Source organism: Lissotriton vulgaris, chromosome 6 (genome assembly GCF_964263255.1).
Source record: "Lissotriton vulgaris chromosome 6, aLisVul1.2, whole genome shotgun sequence".
In the NCBI taxonomy this organism is placed as follows: Eukaryota; Metazoa; Chordata; class Amphibia; order Caudata; family Salamandridae; genus Lissotriton; species Lissotriton vulgaris.
Genome location: NC_141694.1, coordinates 449325305 through 449350384, shown reverse-complemented (window position 1 = coordinate 449350384; position 25080 = coordinate 449325305).

Sequence of the window (25080 nt, the reverse complement as noted above, 5' to 3'; positions counted from 1 at the left end):
TGACAAATATTTCAGTTTTGGTCAATTTTTGTTATCACCCCATACGCCAGATAATATCCTGGGTATCGATTTGCTTAAATATTTTCGAGCAACGATACGTTGCGCTCCTGAGGGAGTGAGGGTTATTCTGAATGACAATTATCCTGACCCCGACAGGTTTTATGCCATCTCGGATATTCCAGCCTTGGCCTCTCTGCCGCATACGTTATGGGCGACCTCGGATACGGATGTGGGAGAGATGCGTATTCCACCAATACACATTACTGTTAAGGAGGGGGCCCCTCTACCACGAGTACTACAGTATAAGATCTCGAGAGAAGGTGAAATTGCATTGACACATATTGTTCAGGATTTGATTTCTGCGGGGGTAGTGGAGGAGGTCCCTTATAATGTTTGCAACAGTCCTATTCTTCCGATCCTTAAATGAGATACTGACGACAAAGTCTATCGCTTTATTATTGACTTGCGAGAGATCAACAAAATTGTCATTCCCCAATACCCGGTGGTGTCCGATATTACGACTTTGCTTACGCTGGTCCCACCCACGGCCACCACGTTTAGCGTTATTGATTTAAAGAATGCGTTCTTTTCCATTCCTGTTCATCCTGATAGCAGATATTTGTTTGGCTTCACGTTAAATAATAAATCGTATAGATTTTGTCGTGTTCCCCAAGGTTATACTGAAAGCCCTAGCATCTACAGCCAGGCTTTGAAAAGGCAGCTAGATTTGTTTAAATTGCAGTCTGGCGTTGCTCTCATCCAGTACGTGGATGACCTTCTGCTTGCTGCTGACACTTATGCGCAATGTGAAGAAAGTACAATTGCGTTGCTTTCCTTTTTGGCACAGAACAATCATAAGGTTTCGAAAAAGAAGCTCCAATACTGTAGACCCCAGGTGACCTACCTCGGTCATCTGTTGTCTAAGGAGGGGCGTGCATTAACATCTGATCGAATTCAAGCAATTTTAGACACACCAGTCCCCTGCACGCAGAGAGACGTACGTGCCTTCATAGGGTTGACATCCCTTTGTAGACAATGGATCATGGGTTTTTCACACATTATAAAACCCTTGCTAGCGTTATTGTCTAAAGCTACACCAATGCCCTTAGCATGGACAGATGAATGTCAGAAGGCTTTTGAACAGTTGAGGCAGGCCCTTTGTTCCGCACCCGTGTTAGGCACACCAGACTACATGAAACTTTTCACATTGTACGTGCACGAGAATGATGGGTGCGCGTTGTCAGTGTTAGTACAACTACACGGGGATAAGCAGAGACCATGTGCATACTTCTCTGCCATTTTGGATCCTGTAGCACGAGGGTTGCCTGGGTGTTTTCGAGCGGTAGCAGCAACGGCAGTGGCCATACGACAGAGTGAGGGAATAGTGTTATCGCACAAACTGCTGGTGTTAGTTCCTCATGCAGTAGATGCTCTGCTAAACCAAACAAAGACCCAATACCTCACGAGTGCACGGCTAACGGGATATGAGCTGACACTTTTGGCGCCACATATTACACTGAAAAGATGCGCTACCCTGAACCCTGCCACTTTATTGCCCTATCCGGCCGAGGAGGGTCAGGAAGAAAAACATCATGATTGTGTTTTCCTGACCGAGGAACAGACAAAGGGTCGTGTTGACTTACAGGATGTGCCACTTCCAGATGTGGATGGGGAACTGTGGGTTGATGGATCGTGTTTAAGGCTGCCAGATGGTATGACTTCCGCAGCCTATGCGATCACGACACTTAAGACAGTGGTGGAAACAGCTAGGATACCACAAAAATCGGCTCAGGCAGCAGAGCTGATAGCTTTAACAAGAGCCTGCGAATTGAGTGCTGGCCTATGTGTGAACATATACACAGACAGCCGGTACGCCTTCGGAGTAGCGCATGACTTCGGGCTACTCTGGAGAGAGCGTGGGTTTTTGACATCTCATGGAGAACACATTATGCACGGAGAGCTAGTGCGTGATCTCCTAAACGCGTTGCTTGGCCCAAAGAAAGTAGCGATAGTAAAATGCAGTGCCCACAAAAAGATCACGGATAAAGTGGGCCAAGGAAATGCCTTTGCAGACAGCATAGCGAGACAAACGGCTATGTCCCGAACTAGCTCCCCCATGTATGTGATACAATCGCAGGCTGAGCGATGGAGTGATGCTAGAGCAGAAATATTGGACATTCAAAAATCAGCCACTGAATCTGAACTTGCGGCATGGGCAGCAGATGGGGTACTAGATGACGAGGGTTGTTGGAGAAGCAAAGACATGGAGAAATGGAAATTGCCTGCGGCTTACTTGCAGGCGATGGTCCAGATGACGCATGGACTGGCACATGTCGGAGCTCTTGCAATCACTCGGCTGTTATCACGAATTTGGGAACATCCCGAGATTGCTAATACTGCGAAGAGAGTAGTGCAGACCTGCCTGGTTTGTTTACAACACAATCCTGGAAAGGGGACCCATACTCCGAAAGGAGGGTTCGTTCCACCCTCTGCACCATTTGAGGTACTCCAAATGGATTACATCCAACTCGAGCGCTGCAACAACCTGAAGTATGTCCTAGTGGTGGTATGTGCCTTTAGCAAATGGGTTGAGGCCTTCCCCACGAAAGACAATACGGCTTTGACAACAGCTAAGGTGTTGCTTAAGGAATTCTTTCCTCGCTTTGGAGTTTGCAAATTTTTGTGGAGCGATAATGGGCCTCATTTTGTTGGAAAGATTGTGGAGTATGTACTGAAGGGGTTAGGGATTCAGCAGAAGTTCCACGCTGTATTCCACCCTCAGTCGGCAGGTCTGGTTGAGCGGTACAATGCTACTCTGAAACTTAAGCTGGCCAAAATTGTGGCGTCTACATCGTTGAAATGGCCAGACGCTTTGCCGCTAGCACTGCTCTCTCTTAGATCAGTACCCCATTCACGAACTGGCCTTACACCCTACGAGGTGGTGTTTGGGCGCCCCATGAATATCTGGGGGGTGCCTAAGCCGCGATTAATACATGATGTGCCTTGTGTTATGATGAACGACTATTTGGCACGATTAACAAATGATTTGCTTTCTATTCATCAACAGGTTCGAGAAGCGCTCCCTGACAACTCTGCTGGAGAAGGCCATGATCTCCGCCCTGGTGACCACGTGATGATCCGGTCGTTTGAGAGAGCGAGCAGTCTGGAGCCCAGGTGGAAGGGCCCCGATCAGGTCCTCCTTGCAACCCGAACCGCTGTACGAGTGACCAACAGGAAGCGGTGGGTGCATTCGACACACTGCCGCCGTGTCTCTCCGGATCTAGTGACTCCTGCTGTGCTGACCGACTACAAGGAGATTTTGGAGAAAGAAAAGAGCCCAGCTGTGACGTCGGCCGAAGTTGAGGGAGCCTTCCCGGACCACGCTGCTGCCGGACGAGAGCGCTACAACTTGCGTCCTCGATAAGAAGATTTTTTTTTTATTCTTTTAATGACTGGTTGGTTACCGCTCCAGGTTTGTGAAACGGAAACCGGGCATTCCAAGGGGGGGGGATCAGTTCTGCCAGTGTAGCGACACCCGTCTTGGCCCGGAGAAGAAAACAACGGCTACCTCGGAGTTCAGCACCGCATTTTTCTTTTTTAGGTATACACGCACGTGTATCTGAGACTCTGTGAACAATTTGTGCTATTTGAGACTCTGCACGAACATTCTTGAACTATGGCATCAACGGCATCACGAGATAAACGAATATTAGGTGCCATTCTCTTTGTTCTGACTATTGTGGTGATAGCTGTAATAGCCTGGGTAGTTGAACTTGTGGTACCTGTACGTGAACATTTGCTGCCGACTACCCCGGCTCCATCTGAACATTTTCACTTTACATTACCCTATCACGAAGAACGGCATCGGCAAACTTATCTGAATAACAGCTTTATTCAGATTCTGCACCACACACATAATATGACCAATACCTCAAATTGCTGGGTTTGTGGGATGTTGCCAGGCCACCAGAAGCGAGGGGGCACCCCACTCATTCCACTCCAGTTTTCGCACAATGGATCCTGTAACGCCTGGTACACCCTCCTCTTTACTTTGAGATGGCCAACAAAAGGGGGGGTACTTTTCCGTCTAAATAAAGTATGCTCCCACGACAAGGATGGGTTTCCGCAAGCTGAGGGTACTCGATTCGAATGGGAGGAGTACAGGCCTGATAACGTGTCTGCCCCGCGTGTGTACAGCAATCAGAGAAATGTTAATGTATCCACTGCACATGTCATCAATGTCATTGCTACTAAAGCCGATTTGTGTATTAGGAATAAGGGTTCGATTGCAGTGGGAAAAAGCGAATGTAACACTACCCTTACTTTTGATAGCCCGAATGGCATCTCATTTGTAGCATCACGAAACACGTACTTCATTTGTGGAACGAAGGGTTACCATCAGCTTCCATTGGGATGGTTGGGCACTTGCCATGTATCGTTTGTGCTACCACCTGTATTTATTGCCCCACCAATGTATCACAATGATTATACTTTGTATCATGATTTTGTCCTGAATAGGGTTAAGCGGACTGTTGTTTTGGACGACATAGACCAAACAGATACTGCTTTGCAACAGTATGTGGACTTCAATTTGGGACTATTCTCCTTTGTGGGGGCTGCATTGAACAGCCGGAAAATAAGACGATTGACACGTGTTGTTGAGGCTGTAGCGAATGACACTGCCATTGCCTTGGGAAACATCACTGAGGAACTACAGATTTCTAGAATTGTTACGCTCCAAAACAGGATGGTGTTGGATGTAGTTTTGGCTGATCGTGGGGGGGCATGTAGAATCATCGGAAGCAGCTGCTGTGTATACATTCCGGACAATTCTCCATCTGTTTATGATGCCATATCCAAGCTGCACAAGATTGCAGCTGAGATACACCCGGACAATGGAACTTGGACACTTTCAGGATGGTTCTGGTCCATGCTTGCTACCTGGGGCTGGAAACTGTTGACGATTCTATGTACAATTGTGGGAGCAATGTTTTTTATGTGCCTATGTATTCAATGTGGCCCAGCCTTATGTTCTATGTGCCTATCAGCTTGCATACCATCAAGACGAGCTCTTGCTCATGACAAAATGATGCTTCATAAAGAAGTAACACAAATCATGTTAATAGACATCGAGGACGAGCATCCTGATTATGTTCACTATGAGGTAGATTCAGCTAAGCGCTAAAAGGGTCGTCTGTCGTTATTGGCATGGCCGCGTTAGCGATTAGCTGAACCTACACGTTGTCCTCCTTTAACTTGGCTATATATGAAAACGCCATTTTGAATGTTGCGGCGGCCATCTTAGACCATAAGCGGCCTCGTGGCCGGCGTGCCCTTTAGTCCGTTGTCCGTTCCACTGACCACTTCAGTCTGCCCAGCAACAGGCTATTTTTAGTACTGGTCAAGCTGCACATGTGCAGTTCCAACTGACCAGTAAGCCCTTAGGAATGTACGCCAAACTGACCAGCGGAGTTGTGCCCCCTCCAATGAGCTGGCAGTATTCCAAAACATGACCATATATGTCCTTAAAATGTGTTCTAACTCGTGCCGCCTATCTTTTATTGCCCCAAAACTGTATTTAAATCGGGGTCACACCGGTGTTCGGTGTGATACCTCTTGCATTACCGAAGGGTGCTGTTTGAGTGTACCACCACCCCATGGGGTCTTAATAAACTTGTTCTTTGCCTTTTACAGTTTCCGTGCCAACAGTTCTTGAGTGTAAGTGGGTTATCTTCGGAGCATGTAGGCCTTGGGAACCCTGATTACTTCAAATGGTTCCCTCTGGGCCCCCATACATTTTGTTATATATATATTTTTTGAGGCAGAATCTGCGCACACTGCGTGCACCTGCCGGGTTTAAAAAAAAAAGAAAAATTAGAATTTTGAGCACTAGAGGTCCCCGAAACAGGTCTAGAGGATCAGGATATTTCTACCTGCCCCTTTCTACGTTTTGCACACTTGTTCCACTGACTTCTTCAGTCTAGCTACTACAGAGGCATAAAATGGCTGCCAGCAGTTCCTGGTTTCGAATGTTGACAACCACTTGACAGCCAATTAGCATTCAACGTGGAATCGGAAGGGTGTGCTTATAGTGCGCTCATGCTGCGCTCAGGGTGTGCGGATCCACCGCAGCCATAGATATATAAATTAATTTAACTGTCATTTTCTCTGGAACTACTGAACAGATTGATACGATTTAAGAAAAAGGCACAAGTCTGAACAAAGGACTACCTCTTTGCCAAATTTGTTGTAAATCCGTTCAGCAGTTCGTGTTGTAGTTACGTCACAAGGTCCTATGGAAAATTGCATGGGTAAAACACGTTTTGGGAATTCCCTTTTTTCTCAGCCCCCGCTACACGAATCATCCCGAAACTTTCAGGATAGGATCAGACTAGGGCTGATAATTAGTTTGGAAAATTTCCCAAAGATTCATCAACCAGCGCCAAAGTTATTCTAAATAGAATGTTGCGGATTTCTTATGGAAAACAGGTCCTAACTATAACTACCTACTGGCAACCACTAGTAGGTAATATATATATATATATATATATATATATATATATATATATATATATATATATATATATATATATATATATATATATATATATATATATATATATATATATATATATATATATATATATATATATATATATATATCTACAACCTCTCACGCATAGAAAGGAGTTGAGCCGCACACTCTGCTGTGAAATTTAGCATTTTATTTCAAAAATAAAGTTCAGTTTTTCCTGATGCATTTCGGCCACCTTGGCCTTTCTCAAAGGGAGGAAGCGAGGCATCTGATGATTTTCCAGGCACCAGCTGATTGCTCTTTTATTTTCAACCCCCTGATGGGCGTCACCTTGTACCATCTTCATCTGAGCATGCTGGTAGTTGTAGTATGCTTTCCGTTGCACTTCGTTGTTTCAACCTGGTGCGCGATGCAATTTTTCATCTTCCAGCTTTTCTGAATTGCACTGCAGCCCCTTGCCAACTATTCTCGAGGTCTGCTTAGGTCCGAACCAGGGTCTTGTCCCTGGCGGCTACCACTGCCCTGTTTGGCTTTTACCGTCCACCAAAAGTAGTCCGAGTCGGGCAGTTATGGAGCTCTTTATCGGTGGTGCGTCGCTCACGGCTGGACTAAGCTGTAATATATCTCACCAACCTCTCACGCACGGAAAGGAGTTGAGCCGCACACTCTGCCGTGAAATTTAGCATTTTATTTCAAAAATAAAGTTCCGTTTTCCCTGATGCATTTCGGCCACCTTGGCCTTTCTCAAAGGGAGGAAGCGAGGCATCTGACGATTTTCCAGGCACCAGCTGATTGCTCTTTTGTTTTCAACCCCCTGATGGGCGTCACCTTGGACCAACTTCATCTGATATATATATATCTCCAACAAACCTCAACGTCCCATTCCAGCGCTGATAGGAAAGCACACAGGTATCAGATTTCAAAATTGCATTATTGCAGACCCCCTACCCCCTAACAAACGCGTTTTGACTTACAGCTTTGTCAGTGTTAGTTAATGTGCAAACAAAGCGATCATTTCATACCATGAAGCCTCATGGGGTCCAGGTAAATAGTGATGATTGACTAAAATTCCCTTTACAATAATAGCAGCCATCTTATAGCCTGTTTTTTATCGGACACAATTCATGGAAATGTTGACTGGAACAAAAGCATTTGTTGGATGATAAAAACAATTCATTGGGTAGCAAAAATGCATATCTTATTTTATGTGCATATGGCTTCATTATTTACATTTTTAAAAAAATGTTATGCATCTATATGCACATTTTATGTATCTATTCTTTATATTGCTGTATACATAGCGCAGTTAGGTTGTTGAAGGATGTCGCATGCATTGCATATATCCTATTTAATTAGCCTGTTAATACCCAGCAATCTGCGCATATAACTATTTCTACCCAGTTTAAATATCTCGCCCTGTATGGGCTCACTCACATGTCGATGATTCATAATATTTGAGTGAATCTCTTTCATATATATTTTTTATATGAAAGTGCGGCATGCAGATGGACAAACACCACTCAACTCTGACATAGGTGTTAACATATTTTTTGTATTTATGTGATTCACATTCATTCTTCGTATCTCACCCTTCTACAAATGTATCCACAGTTCTTCATCGTTTTTTAAACCTACAGGGGCCCTTGTCTGGAGGTCAATGATGTACTTTGATTCTAATATTCTGAGTGTTTTCACTCTGTCCTCTCCTCTTTGCTTTCTGTCTACCTGGTCCCAACAGTAAAAGGTTAAAAGGTCCCTGTTACTTTCATGGGGATGTACAACGCAGTTGTTTTCAATGCGGTACTTTACATCGGAGATTTTACAACGCCAGTTGTTACAACGACTTGCGCTGGAGGGTGCGGCTTTCGGAATCCTATAATTTTATATTCCAATACCAGTCCCAGTAACAGTAGGGAAGGTGTTGGAATATAAAATTACAAGATTCCTTATCCCACAGCGTCATCCAGCGCAAGTCGTAGTAACGACTTGCGTTGTAAAAGACGCGTCTTAACAGCACTGCGGGGGTACCATCCACGTTGTAAAGGATGTTCCCCCTTTGATGGTATCTTTCAAAATGTCTCACTACTGGGTATGCTTTGTCCTTGTTTGTTATGGCGCGCATATGCTCCAGGACACGTTTTTTAGGTGGGGTGGATTGTGCTCCCGATGTAGCGCTTGGAGCATGGAAACTCAAAGCAGTACACCGTGAAATCAGAGTTACAGTTAAGAATCTTTGATATCTGTCTTTTGAGTCATGGGTCATCTGGTCTCCCTTTGTAGCTAAATCTCTTTTTACTGTATTTACAGGCCTTACAGCAAAGACATAGGTAAAAACCCTTTCCCTTCTCATGATTGGATTTTTAGAAAGAGTGTTGAAATGGCAGTGCACAAGATGGTCACCTAGTGATTGACAACGTCTGTATGTGATGGAGGGATGTTCTAGAAGGTGGTTTCTTAGAATGTTATCTGTTTTTAAAATGTTTACATTTTTTTCTTCGATGTTTGCGATACTTTGAGCAAAGACGGACCAGACACAGATGTGGTTGCTTTGATTTCAGTTTACTGTACCGTCATCCGTAACCCGTTTTGCCCTCCTCACCGGCCTTGGTCACATGACATGTACGCGTTATACAAAGTATTTTGCATGTAGCGTTTCACGCAACATAGAAGCAAGACTTTTCACCTCAGTTTTTTCCTCAAAGAAATTATGATTAATTAATAATTCTCTAAAATTCATCCATAATTCATTATCACGAGATGGGACACATGTTAGACAATATCCTAAAATGTCATTAATATATGGGAAAATATATACAAAAAAGTGCATGAGTTCCAATTTCATGGATTTTCAACCGATACATACTACGTGTATTATCCAAGTCCTAAAGCTGGCAAATATCCTTTAATTATTACTGACAGTGCATTATGTCTCGGAGTACATATTATTTAGATAAATTATTACAATGACCAGTGTCCTTTATGAATATTCCATCTGCCTGGTTTATCTTGTAGTTTTGTTAACCCTTACATCATGTCATGATTTTGAATTACATGATGCCTGCTTTTTTTCTCCCTAATGATTCCTATTATGATAATCACTGTCACTCACATACATTAATGGGCTATCACCCTGGTATGGATTTTTCTAACACAATTGAGCATATTTAATTGCTCATTTGATTATGACGTAGGATAAAAAAGAAAAAATGTTTTAAAGCCAAAATTATACTAAAAAAACTCACTGAAAGCATGAATCCTCTCAAGGGACGTTATTGCAGCCCAGAGAAATCTCATATTCACAAACAGGAATTGAACTCCTCATCATAAGTTAGCCCATTGTGTACTTTGCAATCCAAACACAATTGTATATCTTGTTTCCAATTCTCTTAGCAATCTTGTGCTGTCACCTCCTTGTTTACTTGAGAGTACTGCATCAATTACAAAATTCTTTATATGCTCAGGGTCTTTTTGATGAAATACTTCACCGTGGTGTGCCACTGGGTAAGTACAATCCACATTTGTGATCACCCTTATGTGTTGAAAAATGTGTCTGTCAGCTGGCAATGTATGCTGCTTACATATCTTAGATTACATGTGCAAATTAGCACCAGCACAGCAAAATCCGTTTTGCAAATGTATACCCCCTTAATTGCCACCTCTCTTCTACCAAATGGAGTGTGGTATGTCATGGTATTTTGGCCTATGCTGCATGCCCTGCAGCGTGTACACTTCCTAAAGCCTTGTGGTGGTTGTAAGCAGCTTTGTACATGATTTGTCCCTGCGCAGCTGCAACGACTGCATCTTTTATTGATGGAGCCCTCCTATATGTGATTAGAGGGTGCTTGGGTAGAAAATCGTCTATGACTGAATCAGCTTTTATTACCTGCCAGTCCTTCCTCAACAATCTTCTGAGCACTTTGTCCTGATCACTATATGAGGTTAAAAATCATATTGGTGCCTGCCCTTTCCTTAGTTCTTGCTTTGGAAAATAAAATAGTTTCTCTCCTCTCTTTGTTCGCTCCTTTCCAAGCTACCTCTACTACTGTAATTTTGTACCCCCTCTCTAGGAATCTACTAGCCATTTCATCCTGACATCTTTTAAAATCTTCATCAGTACTGCAGTTCCTCTTTGTACGCAGCATTTCACCATAGGGAATGCTCTTTTTGGTACGACATGGGTGAAATCTTTGGGCATGGAGAGTTGTGTTTTCTGCTCTGTTATTTCTGTGGAGTCTGGCTTCTAACTTGACTTCATGAAAACACACTTCGATATCAAGAAACGTTACCTTTGTTGTACTTATTTAATGCATGAATTTTATATTTAACTAATTATTTTTCAAGAGCTTCACAAATTGTTCTGCCAAATTTACTGTGCCCTTCCATATCATAGAAATATCATCAATAAACCTGGTCCAGGTTACTATATGATCAGCCCATGCTTTTGCATATTCCCTGCGGAGCACCTGTTCCTCCCACCAGCCAACATGCAAACATGTGTAACTGGGGGCGAAACAGGTGCCCATTGCAGTCCAACACAGTTGTTGATACAACTCACCCCCAAACAGGAAAAAAATGTGTTTCCAAACATCTCCTAGCCATAGTCATCAACATCTGGGTGTCATTGTACAGGCTTACAGATCTTCTCTGTAGGAAGTGCTGCATGGCTCTCAAGCTATCCTCATGGGGAATGCTTGACTATAACACTAGTATGTCCATAGCAATCAATACATAATCTTTTCCGATGGATATGCCATAAATCACTTTTAAGAAATCTCCACTGTTTCTTACATAATGGGTAAATCTTTTAAATGTTGTTGCAGAAAAAAAATCTCTATACTTTGATGTGTTCTCCATCATGCTGCCATTTGTGGAAAAATGGGACACCATGGGGATAGCTGGCATTATAATGAACCCTTGGGATCAAGTATAGAACCAGTGTTCTTGGATTTTCATTTTTTAAATACATATATTCATCATGTAATAATAGGTCACCATTCATCCATTTCTCCAATTCTTGTTTCTAAAGGGAATGAGCCTTGATTAGTGCTGTTTTATTTGCATTTCTTATAGCAATATTTCTGTCCCAATTTGGAACGAGCTTTCTGAAATACATGTCCATTGGCCACAGTGCCTCCTTTGTCAGAGTGTCTAACCACCACATTCTTATTTATACTCTATTTGACCACCAGATTATTAAACTTCCATTCCTTGGCCATTCGTTTTATGCATCCTTGATTGGCCCACCTATGCAGCTTATTCAGACCTTCTGTTAGCAAATCATGGCAGGTGTCAATTGAGTCCTTTGCTGTGGCTGGTATTGTCCATGAGCATGGCCAAAATAGTGTGGTTGCTGTGTCTCCCACCTCTATACCATGTTCTTGTATGATGTCCAAATTTGCTAACTCTTTGTTTGGTTCCTCATTTTCAGTTTCCAGTTGTCTCAAGGTTCATAGCATGGATAAGTCTGTGATGGTTGTGCCTTCATTCGATACTTCCAGCATATACATTTCCACTCTGGGTCTATTGGTGGATTGTTTGTTCAGTGTGTGCGCTTTTAAAAGCTTCATTTTTCTTCTATACTTGAAAGTATTGATTCTTGATTGAGAATAATTCAGGGGTCTCTTAGAGCAATAGGGTAATCCTAATAATAAAAAGTAATCTTCTGCTTTAGTTAAAACCAGATTCGATAAGTTCACAATAGAGCCTCCTTTGCTATTTTTACCTCCTTTGGTGCTCATGACAGCACCCGATCATTATGAGTCACAGTAGACGTGTGCTCATGATGGCCGGGAGCCGTCAGAACGTTGCCGCTCCGCCCACATACGGTTAATTCCCCGTCTGTGTGGGAGAACTAATCAGTGGGCGGAGTTCTGATAGCTCCTGGCCATCATGAGCACACGCCCACCGTGATTTATGACGGCCAGGAGCCATCATGAGTACCTGAGCGCCACGCCCAACCCCCCCCCCCTCACACCGCGGCAAAATTTGCACCGCGGCAAAGAGGTTAATATCCCTTAATTCTGCTACAATGATTTTTTGGTCTTTCTGTTTTGTTTGCCTGATTATTTTCTGTTGTTGGCTCTGCCTGTATCTTTTTCTGCTCACGCTTGAGGCCTTTGATTTCTAGAACTTAACGTCTTCCAACGATCTAAGCGTAAAAATCGAGTTCATATGAAATTGACACCACTTTGGCTGGTATGACTTCACTCGAGCCATTGACTTGTGTGGTTCCTCATTGTCTGTCTTTAATTCCGAGCTGATTTCAGTTTCATTGTTCGTCTGTTATTTTTCTTGTTGTTTTCTGTTCCCTTCCTCTTGCTGCTGTCTTCTGAAATGATCAAATCTCCTGGCAATGTGAATATTTGCCTGTTCTCATAATCAATTTTGTCCCTTTGTAAATTCCTGTACTTTCCTTTGTTTAATTTTAGCCTCATGTTTTTTCAAATGGACTTCCATCTCTATCCAACAATTTAAGATCACTTACACTTCAGATCGGGTGTTTAAATATGTTTCCAATAACTCGATTTCCTGCAAAATCCATAGTCTATCCTTGTCAGCATATTTTTTTAGGATTCGGACCATCCTGGCAGAAGCTTCCAGGTTGCTGGCTGCTCACTCCTTTAGCCTTTCCGGGTATGGATTCTCTAAGCTTGGAGCAACCAGTATTCTCAAACGTGAAGGTATTAAACTTTGGTGTATGTCAGTCTCTTGACTAGAGATTGCCACCCATGCTGATCTTGTATCAAACTTTGTACGCTTGCTTCATTGAACATTTGTTCTGCAGCTTCCTCCCTTTTTCATGTTGTCTGACATATCGGCTATTAACACAGCTATTGCTGTCAGTTGAAAACAAATACCAAGCACTTTACTGACAGTCTCTACCGCCCACTTACCTGTACACTTTCTTCTCACCTGGAACCTTTCAGATGTACCAGTAAACCCTCCGGTCCTCTGCTCACCACTGAGATCTTCCAGTTCTTATCTTCAGTACAGTGGGCCCGCGGCTGCTTGCGCTTTGTGAAGAAAGCACTGTATACATATACTGTAGTTACAGGTAGCAGGGATGATACAGTTAGAAAATAGAATAAAAACAACCTTAGAGGTTCACTAAAAAAAATAAGCTTAAAGAGGTGCTATAGTTAGGTTCAGATTTTACACACACAAAACCATGGAAATTCAGCAGTTACAGTTTTCTCAAGTATCTATGTCTCATGCCCTAAGTTAACTATAACTCACGCCCCTTCATGCAGTTTTGTCATCAACACTTTGACAACAAATGTTGCACTGATATTTTAAATACTGTCATAGAAGATGTCATGAATGATGTAATATATGGGGTAATTAGCAGTGCATGTCAAGGGCATGAGTTATAGTTATCTTAGGGCACAAGTTAGGTTTACTTGAGATAACTCGTCCATGTAACCTTTGTTTTTTTCAGTGATTTTCCTTGTTTAATAATGCTATTAAAACTATAATTTGTGCTTTTTTCAGAGAATTCTAGTTTTTTTTAACATAAAGTAATATTTACATGCTATACTCTAATCCAACCACTGCCACACTTGGCTGGTTTGCTGCAAGGCCAGCCCGGTGGCCAGGTCCTGTGGCCAACTCCCTGCATGCACCCAAATCCATGCTGTGCATGGCCTTTAGCTGTGTACGGAGGGTAGTAGGCCACAGGACCTGGTCTTCGCTCAGTCCCTGTGTCCAAGCACTCAAAGGCAGCCAACATGTGGGCCCCAGCCGTGGGCTGCTTTTAGCACCAGGGACTCCATCCCCCAAGGCTCAGTGCATTTTCTAGGCAGAGATGGGGCACAGTGCCCTCCTCTCCATCCTGATTTTTGTCCAAGTGACCAAATCTCCAGGTGCTCAGTTATATTCTAAAGGGGAGTCAGAAAACAGCCCGCTCTGTGGGATAATTTTTACCTTGCGAACCCCATCACCTAGGAGCACCATGCATTTTGTGGGAGAGGGAGGCAATTGTCCCCCTCCCTTGTCCAGTTTGGCCCCAGGAATCCCATCCCTCAGAGCCCAGAGCTTTTTTCTAGGGGAGGCAGTCTGTGACCTATTCCCTGGGCCATTTTTGGGTAAAGGGGTCATGCAGTCCCCCACTCTGGGACAATTTCAGCCCAGGGCCCCATCTCCTAGGGCCCGGCCATATTGTAAAGGGGGGTGGGCCCACAGCCCCCCTCCCCGGGCTGATATCGGCCCCAGCTACCACATCCCTCTTGGTCTATCAAATTACTAAGGCAGGAGGAGGGTTGCACGGCCCTCCTTCTGGGTCAATTTCAGCACCAATGACCCCATCCCCTAGATCCCAGCCAAAAACCGTGAGTGCCCTTGGTCCCACCCAGGAAATCTACCATGTACTTGTTGAGGCTGCGGGTGGGGACCCAAGCCCCCACAGCCCAAGCTGGCTCCCCACATCCAACATGAGCTGGCATTTTCCCAACCCACAGAGAGCATCTAAAAAAGCTAAAGCTTGTGGACGGGGCTATATTCAAATCTGTTTCCTTGCCCGCATCACTGCAAGCAGAGAAACAGATCTGAAGTCTGCTCCTAGCTGTCGGGAGCATTTTTAAAGCTCCTGCTAGCTGGGAGTGGACTTCTTGTTTGCTCTCACTTGGCAGGAGTTTGGGTGGGCACCTTGGGACATATCAGGAGCTGGCCTTGTGGGATGAGGTCCCCGGGGACAAAATCGCTAAGGGGAAGGGGGATACATGGCCTCTGTCCACCTTTTTAAGTATGGGCAGGCCCTTGGCGAAGAGGTCCCGAGGGCCATTAATGGCTCCAGTAGGGGGCACTGCAGCCAGCTCTTTCTTTTAATTGTGTCTGGGAACTGGGGGGTGGGGTTCCCAGGCCGAAATTCACCTAGAGAGAGGTGCTGCGTGTCCCTGTGTGTAACTGTGGCCAGGCCCTTGGGGTTGGGATCCCTAGGGACCAAATCAGCCCAAGAGGCAGGCCACATGCCCCCTCTCACTTTTAATAAGGTTGGGCCCCAGGGATGGGGTCTCGGGCTGAAATAGGCCCAGGGTTGAAGGCTGCACAGCCTCTCTTCCCAAAAGTAGCCCGGGAAGGAGAACGCTGTGTGCCCTCCTACATTAATATTATTATAAATTACCCTAATGTCACTGACCATGTCATGAGTGATGTAATATGTGAGTTCATAAGCAGTGCATTGCAGGGGTGTAAGTTATAGTTAGCTCAGGTAAATATAACTTCTTAATTTCTGTGGTTTTGTTCAAGTGAAATCTGAACCTAACTATAATGTCCCTGTAACTTTTGTTTTTTTCAGTGAGTTTCTATGTTTTTTTAATTCTATTTCCTAACTATAATGTCCCGGTAACCTTTGCTTTTCCAGTGAATATATATATTGGCTAGAGGAGTTGGCCTAACGTCTAGGGTGGTCGACCTCGAATCTGGGGAACTGGGTTTGAGTCTCAGCAGTGACGCTGAACATCCTGTGATTCTGTGCAAAATCGCTTAATCTCCCCGTGCCTAACAAACATTTATTGAGTCCTCATACAATGAAAATGGTGCTATGTAAAACGCTCTGATACCCGATTCGGGTCAAGCTCGTGCTATATTAATCCCCTGTAAAATTTAATAAAAAGAATATATATGTATATATATATATATATATATATATGAAATTCATTCTTTGAACTCCAAAAAGCAGCTACTTGGGCATCTTTTTCTACCTTCGTTGATCATAATAAAATTGCGGTGGGAACCATGATGCTCTGATTCTGACTCTCTGTTCCAATGCTCTTCACTTTGATTTTGTATGTTATTTAAACACGGATCCATGTGTGTCTGTGTTTTTTCACTGTTGAAGCCTGTGATTGAACAAAAGGAATAGTCACTCTCACTAAAGGATCCTGAAGAGGAAGAGTATACCGGAACAATGTCTGGGTTATTTCCTCTTAATCCCGATGCAGAGACTGTATTCTCCATTAATGTCTACATCACTTCTCCAAATGTGCCATGTGCATGCAAAATAGTTTGCATAGAGCAGTGAGTGAAATGCACAATTCTGTTAGCAGAACTGGTAATGAACTGGAAGAGCGTGCTTAGAATGTTAAAAAAAAAAGAAAACCATTTTGTTTATTTCACCTCATGTGACCCTCCTACCGAGAGCGTTTATGCAGTGAAGGAAGATTCTTTGGCGCACAGGTATCTGTAATCCCACTTTCTCTAGAGGTGGTTAGAATACCCCATCATTTGAGGATTGCTGAGTCAATATTCATTTGTTCACATTCACAATTCACACCATACATGCCAAAGAACTGCATGCGATGCAATTATCTTTGTGGGTCCACAGTGTGTCCGCCACTCAAATGTTTCTGTGTTTCGGTCTGCGATGTCGTATAATAAGCCCCTTTATCGCCAGGCTAGACACCAGCAGTTCCGCTATTGATGTAGCTTTTCTACAGGAATGATCGTTCGTATTCACGCCGCATCGCTTTCCCTGGCAGGATTTCTATGTTCTTTACAATCCCAGCCCGCCCGGCACACAGTGCAAACGGTACATATTCAGTGCTCACTGACACCGCGTGGATAGAAGCTGGCTGGATAGGAAAGGCAGAGAGGGATGCCAGCTCACTATTATGATATCGAACTGAAATTTCGTAATTAATCATTATGTTTCAAAATATACATTTTTATATTATTTCACTAAAATCTAAATAAAAAGACTACAATATGGGTTGCTCAAAACAATCGGTCTATGGGCAGTGCAACCACTTTGGAACTGTGAACCGTGTTGAAATGTCGGCCTCGGCCTCGGCTCAGCATCCTGTGACTCTGCAAATCACTTACAGGCAGATGCATCAAAGTAAATGCCGCGAGCAAAGGGGCAGATTCTCAGAATCTGCTCCTTTGCTCCCGGTATTTTTGAATTTGGGATGCATCATCCCAAATGCAAAAATCGCAATTTAAAGAATCTCTAAATTGAGATTCCTTAAATTGCGATTGCATTTAAGGAATCCCAAATTGAGATTCCTTAAATGGAATGCATGAAAGTAAAAAAATAGCGAATTCGCTAATAGGAGTAGCAAATAACCATGAAGTTGAACTTCATGGTAATTTGCTAAAACTTTGAAAAAAACACTTTTGTGCATTTTTATAAGTTTCATGTTGCGCACACACATGCCCTTAGGGCATGTGTGGTTGCAACATATGTGCAGAGATCAATTTCAGGGGTGCCACAGGGTGTCATTTTGACACCCTTGCACCCTTGAAATTGCTTGAGCAATTTGCGAGTACCTACTGATACTTGCAATTTGCTCATGCAATCTCCAATTCATTCCTTTGGGCCTGTAGGCCCATAGGAATGAATGGGACAGCATTCCTTAATTGTGCATAGCAATTTGCGAGTAGCAATTAAGAAATGTTTAGGAATCGCTATTTTAATAGCGATTCCTACATGCATAGGCTTTTGCTATTCCTAAATAGCGATTCCTTAAAAATCGCTATTTAGGAATAGAAAAAGGCTACATTGATGCATCTGCCAGTTAATCTCCCTGTGTCTAGAATAATTATTCGGATTGCAATCTGGCTCTCATATAAAGCACTTTAATGCCCTTGCGCCACGTTTGAGCTACATGCAACTGCAAAAAGTAAAAAACAGTCTTCCTGAGAGAGTCTGGTGGTGGCATAAGCCAAACCCAGCACCCACAAACCTACCCTCAACTGCACATCACCTCCATCTACACAATAAGGGGCATTTACAAAGGGGTTTGCACTACACAACATGGTACAAGCACGATGCAAATCCAAAATGCGATTTAGCAAGCCACGCACGACCACTTTGGATGGCCCTGAGTAGGTCGATATATCAGGAGCTACGCAGTACAGTGCAAATTGCTGTGTTGCATTACTCTGCCCCGGTAAGGCACTCCATGGACGTTGCATGGGTGTTCTTACACAACTCCGATGGATTTTGAAGTATTCTCAGATTTACCATTACTGGTAGACCTAGCAATGTGCCAGGGGAGGCGTAACGAGGTGAAATATTTGTATTTCTCCTTGTAACTTCTTCTTTCTATGTGTGTCGCAGAATCCAGCACACATAGAGGAATATGCCTCTGAGTATTGTTTTGTGCAGGAAGGAGCACCTTCCTGCACAAAAACAAACCTGTGTGCAATAAAGACACCCGTTCACCATGGCGCAAGGGTGCCTGTGTTGGTGCTAGGCACCTCATTGTGCACCAGCGCTTGGGAAAGAACAGGAATGCGCCATATTGGGATAAATATAATGCATCCCTGCCCTTTTCCTGTAACGCAGCTCAGCAAGTCATTACTTTGTCATATATATGCCCCAAACCTCCTTTTTCACTTTGACATGTGCCCTTGACTCTGATACAACTTAGACCCATGGGAAACTTTGACTTAGATTTACTAACACTATTCACAAGATTTGCATCATAAAAGTGAAACATACTGTTGCAAAGTGTTAAATTGAGATTTACTTTTTTTGTTGCAGTTTTATATAGTGGGAACTTAATACAAAGGTATTGGAGTCCTTTACATAAACACCAGTTACATTAGACAAGAACAAATTTATTTTTTGTAGGCACTGGGAGATTTACAGCCGGATTCATCATTCTCCCGTTTTGCGAGCCCCTAATAGCGATTCATAGCGAATCGCTATTAAGGACGGGATCCATGTAGGAATTGCATAAAGAAATGCGATTCCTACTTATTCCTTATTTGCGATTAGCAAATTGCTAATCACAAATAAGGAATAACTCACCATTCATTCCTATGGGCCAAAAGACCCATAGGAATGAATGGGGAGTATTCCTTATTTGCGATTAGCAATTTGCTAATTGCAAATAAGATAGCGATTTGAAGGGTGCCACGGGTGTCCAAAGGACACCCTGCAGCACCCCTCAAATGAAATTTTACACAGGTGTTGCACACACACATGTCCAAAGGACATGTGTGTGTGTAACATGCATCTCAGAAAAATGCATTTAAATGCATTTTTCTGAGTTTTCGCAATTTACCACGAGGTCTGACCTCGCGGTAAATTGCGGCCAGAAATTGCGAATTCGCTAAATAAAATTGGACGATGAATTGCATTTAAGGAATCTCAAATAGAGATTCCTTAAATGTAATTCCTCGCAAAATTGCGAGATCGCAATTAGCGATTTTTGCATTTGGGATGCTGAATCCCAAATGCAAAAAATCGCACTCGCAAAGGGCCAGATTCTCAGAATCTGGCCCTTTGCGAGCGCAATTTTCTTTGATGAATCGGGCGGTTAGTGATTTACCTAGAATCTTTCCAGTGCAAAAGCTTAAAAGCAGACCCGAAGTTACGCAAAGTAGCATTGTGCACAACTTTGTGCTAATTTAAGCCAAGGGGCGCACCGTTGTTAGAACATGATGTTCCCATGAAGTCACGCAGGTCCAGAAGTGTACTCAAACGGCCACATGCATCATTGTTGGTATTTGGGATTCCTAAATTGCGTAACTTAAGGAATCGCAATTTAGAAATAACAAATACCCATGCATTAAAAATTCGCATTTTTATTTGCCATTCCTTATTTTTCCTTATTTGCGATTCCCAATTTTGCTAATTGCAAATAAGGAATCCCATTACATTGACTCCTATGGGCCTAGAGGCCCATAGGAATCAATTGGAAGGCATTCTCATTTTGCGATTCGCAATTAAGGAATAGCAAAATGAGAATGCAATTTCAATGGTGCAGGAGGGGGTCCAAAGGCCCCCCCCCTGCACCCCTGAAATGTACCTGAAAGTGCTTTTTTCCACACACACATGCCCAAAGGGCATGTGTGTGTTTAAAATGAAACTTTCAAAAATGCACTTTAGTGCATTTTTGAAAGTTTTCTAAAATTACCATGAAGGTGAACTTCATGGTAATTTACCACTTCTAATTTGCGAATCCGCAATTTTTAAAAAATCATGCATTGCATTTAAGAAATCGCAAAAATGCGATTTCTTAAATGCAATCGCAATTTGAGAAATCGCAAAAAAAATTGCAATTTCTTAAATTGCGAAAATAGCAAAAAGCTTCATGCATCCCAAAAACGGGATTTGCATTCGCAAACGGCCGAATTCTGTGATTCACACCGTTTGAGAATGCAAAAACCCTTAATGCATGTGGGCAAAAGTCCTGTCTAGTTAAGAAAAGTAGACAGGGCTTTGCAACAATAATGTACATCTCTTTGAGGCAGGCATAACAGTAAAGAAAAGTTTAAATTTCCTTCTAACTTTCCCAAATGAAATCACGCAGGTCCAGAAGTGTACTCAAACAGCCACATGCATCATTGTTGGTATTTGCGATTCCTAAATTGCGAAAATTAAGGAATCGCAATTTAGAAATCGCAAATACCCATGCATTAAAAATTCGCATTTTTATTTGCAATTCCTTATTTTTCCTTATTTGCAATTCCCAATTTTGCGAATCGCAAATAAGGAATCCCATTACATTGACTCCTATGGGCCTAGAGGCCCATAGGAATCAATTGGAAGGCATTCTCATTTTGCGATTCGCAATTAAGGAATAGCAAAATGAGAATGCAATTTCAAGGGTGCAGGGAGGGGGGTCCAAAGGCTCCCCCCTGCACTCCTGAAATGTACCTGAAAGTGTTTTTTTCACACTCACATGCCCAAAGGGCATGTGTATGTTTAAAATGAAACTTTCAAAAATGCACTTTAGTGCATTTTTGAAAGTTTTCTAAAATTACCATGAAGGCGAACTTCATGGTAATTTACCACTTCTAATTTGTGAATTCGCAATTTTTTAAAAATCCTGCATTGCATTTAAGAAATCGCAAAAATGTGATTTCTTAAATGCAATCGCAACTTGAGAAATAGCAAAAAAATTGTGATTTCTTAAATTGCGAAAATAGCAAAAAGCTTCATGCATCCCAAAAACAGGATTTGCATTCGCAAACGGACGAATTCTGCGATTCGCACCGTTTGCGAATGCAAAAACCCTTGATGCATGTGGGGAAAAGTCCTGTCTAGTTAAGAAAAGTAGACAGGGCTTTGCAACAATAATGTACATCTCTTTGAGGCAGGCATAACAGTAAAGAAAAGTTTTAATTTCCTTCTAACTTTCCCAAATGTCATGTTTGCTGTACTGTACAGCACAAATACAACCTTGGAAATGTACCAACTATATGTTATATTCTCTTCATTTACATTTGCATCTGTGCTTAGTTCTACTATCCTTTCCATGCTTCATTCCATAGAATGTTAGAGTGTTGCCTGGTTGCACTTGTTGCCGGGCAATAGTTTGAGGTTATTCTTGAGAGAGTTGTTGGAGCTGGATGTACCTGCCTGCGCTCTCTGGTCTGCTGTGTAGCTTTTTCACAATAAATTTCAAGATAAATCTACAGAGTCTGCAAGTCAAATACTACAGATTTTTGGTGACAATCTTATGCTACAGAGCAACACGCTGGACACACCAAAAGAAAACATGCTAATAATATTCAAAGAGAGTACAATTAGTCTAGAACAATTCACAATATATAAATGAGAAAATGCAAAGCATGGAATATAAACGTTTTACATGCAGTATCTCTAAGGAATCATCCTAGATCTTAAACTCCTTCTGAGGGATAAATCTGAAGAAGCACTGATCTCCGGATCATGAGAAGTAGAAGCAGAATGTGTATGGACATTCTTAACTTTTACAATTTTGCCAACATTCCACCATTTTCCCACTTCAACTTGTACAGAGTTTCTACCAATCCTGGTGACAGAAATGGGAGAACCAAATTTGCTCTCACCCTTCTTTACATGTACTGGGAATTTAACACAGACGAGAACTCCAACAACCACACGAAGAGTCTTGACCCCTTTTTTCTTATCAAACCAAGACTTTTGTTTGGACTGGGTGTTACTAACTTTTTATCTTACAAGATTCATAAGACTATCGATATCAGGAACAGATTTAATCCATTTGTTCATCCACGCAGGTTTAAAACTAGTATTGGGCTTTCTCCCTCTCAACAAATCAAAGGGGGAAACTTTAGTTGTAAAGTGAGGGGTGGTTCTATAGAACCACAACATGCTGTTGAGAGAGTTGACAATATCGCAGTTCGAAGATTTAGCCCACTTAATACAATCGCCCACAACCCTATTCATCCCCTCACCAAGCCCATTGGATTGAGGGTGATAAAGTGAGATTTTGGCATGTTAAATGTTACATGCTTTCAAAAAAGATTCGAACTCTACCCATGAATTGTGTCCCACTATCAGTCACCATGGTGTCAGGAGACCCCTCCCTTAGAAAAACGTCTTTAAGAAAAAGAATGATGTTGCTGGTAGAAGCCTCTTTGACCAATTTCACTTCAGGCCATTTTGAGACATAATCAATAAACACAAGACCAAAAAGACATCTGCCTTCTAAAATATCCAATGGTCCCATGACGTCAGCACCAACTTTGGACCAAGGTCCGGTAGGATCTTCAATGGGAAAGAGAGGTGGACAAGAAACTTTTATTTTTTTATCTGCAGAACTGCAGATGGAACATGAATCAACAAGATCATTAATATCACTGTCAATCGAGGGCCACCAAAAGAATTTGCGGACCCGTCGCTTAGTGAGTGTGGATCCTAAGTGATCCTTTCGAGCCTTGATAACAATGTCCTTCCTGTGACTCTGTGAAGCAAAAAGTTTATCTCCATGTACTAAAACATCATCTTCCAATGAAATCTCATATTCCACATTCCAGAAAGGCTATATGCATTGGGGAAGAGCACGTTCTCTGGGACAACCTGTCTTAATAAACATGCATACACATTGTAATATCTCATCTCCAGAAAGAGCTTTAATCCAACTGTCAGCAGTATCAAGCCCATGTTCTGGTAAGTCAAGTGACGCTACCAGGCAATCATATGAATCTTCCTCCCCAACATCAGAAGAAGATGTTACTTCCTTGTTGTTAGAATACCAACCTAAAAAGTAGCAATGGGTCAGAAAAAAGGGGGGGGGGTGTATCTAAACCATAAATGATGATCACTGGATGGCAAAATCTATAGCTGGGTCTCACAAAGTGCTTCCAGAGATCCCATCAGACTTCCACCCTGTACCGCCCTATATCATTTGGGAACTATTAGGATGCACATGGGAGATCAAGTGCGCAGTGCCAGATCTGGCTAAACTCCACCAAATCAGCATTTGTTCCAATCAAGCAGTGATGTAATCAATATTGGATATCAGGGGGATGTATGAAAAAGCAGTGCTCAATAAATTAAACCAAAAGTGAATAAAGTGCTCAATATAAAATTGAGTGAAAAGGAGGAAAATATGTTTAATGAACACCTCCTTTTTCTCAATATTAAAACCAGTGCAAGAGTGTAGCCTTAACAAATAACTACACAGATGGTAAGACGGTAGACATGTTTCTGCAGACTATTTACGTGCCCATGGGTCACCTTGCTGCTTTTTCAGGACCTGTTATGCTACTGCTGGATATAATGACGTGAATCAAATTATAAAGACAGTGTGATAGATGAAGTGAATATCACCTGAAAATCTCCTGTATTCAAGTTTCCGGAATTCATCAGATGGAAGGATACACATCCACATTAATAAAGAAAGAAATGTACATGCCATTAGTGTAAATGTCATTTCAAAAAGCAACTGCTGGATTTATGTGTCCAGTCAGAACATAAAACTGCAAAACATCATGAGACCTAATGTTAGTCTTATATGAGAGCTAAATGAGCTGCATATCTCATCATGATATGGACTGTGTGAACATATATATTTTTTATAATTTATTGACACTCACCCAATTTGCAGGAGAATGTTGCCCCCCCCCCTCACCTAGCCACAACTCAGGTAATTCGGAGCACCGCTCTGTTTTTAAGCCAAACAAATGAAAATCATCAGAGGAAGCACTTCGCTGTTAAGAAACAAAAATGCAAATACACTCCCTGTGAGAAGTTGGCCTGGTATATAATGCTTACTAATTCTAGTGATCACTTTGTACCATGCCAAGCAACCCTTATGATGATTGGTTGTAATTCAACCTTGTAGACCAGTTATCCTAGTGGTAACGTGGACAAAGCAGTCTTAGGCTAAACTCTGAAAGGCATGCGAAGCCAGCTGTATTACCATACACAACCCCCTTGAATACCAAATGAAAGGGACACCACACAGATATATATTGAAAATATATATTGATTTATGAACTATAAAATTCCCTAGACTCTTTATGAGCACAGAAGCACAAGCGTTAAATCACAAGACAGTTTAAAATACACAAAAGTTGCACAATATGGATGAGCCCTAGGGACCACCTAAACCATATACTAAGAAAGTGGTATAAGAGATACCAATCGGAACGGAAACAGGCCTAGGGCCTTGGGAATCGCTGGAGCTATTCGAGACTAGCAGTGACTAAGTCGGGAAAGGCCCGCGGGACTCGGGTGCGGTGTTTAAAGTGCACACACTCACCAATGTAAAGTCTATGGTGCGTAAAAAGTACAACGTTAGATAGTTCGGAACCTTCCGAGTGACCTAGAACGCTAAAACTTAAGACACAGGCCCTTGAGATGA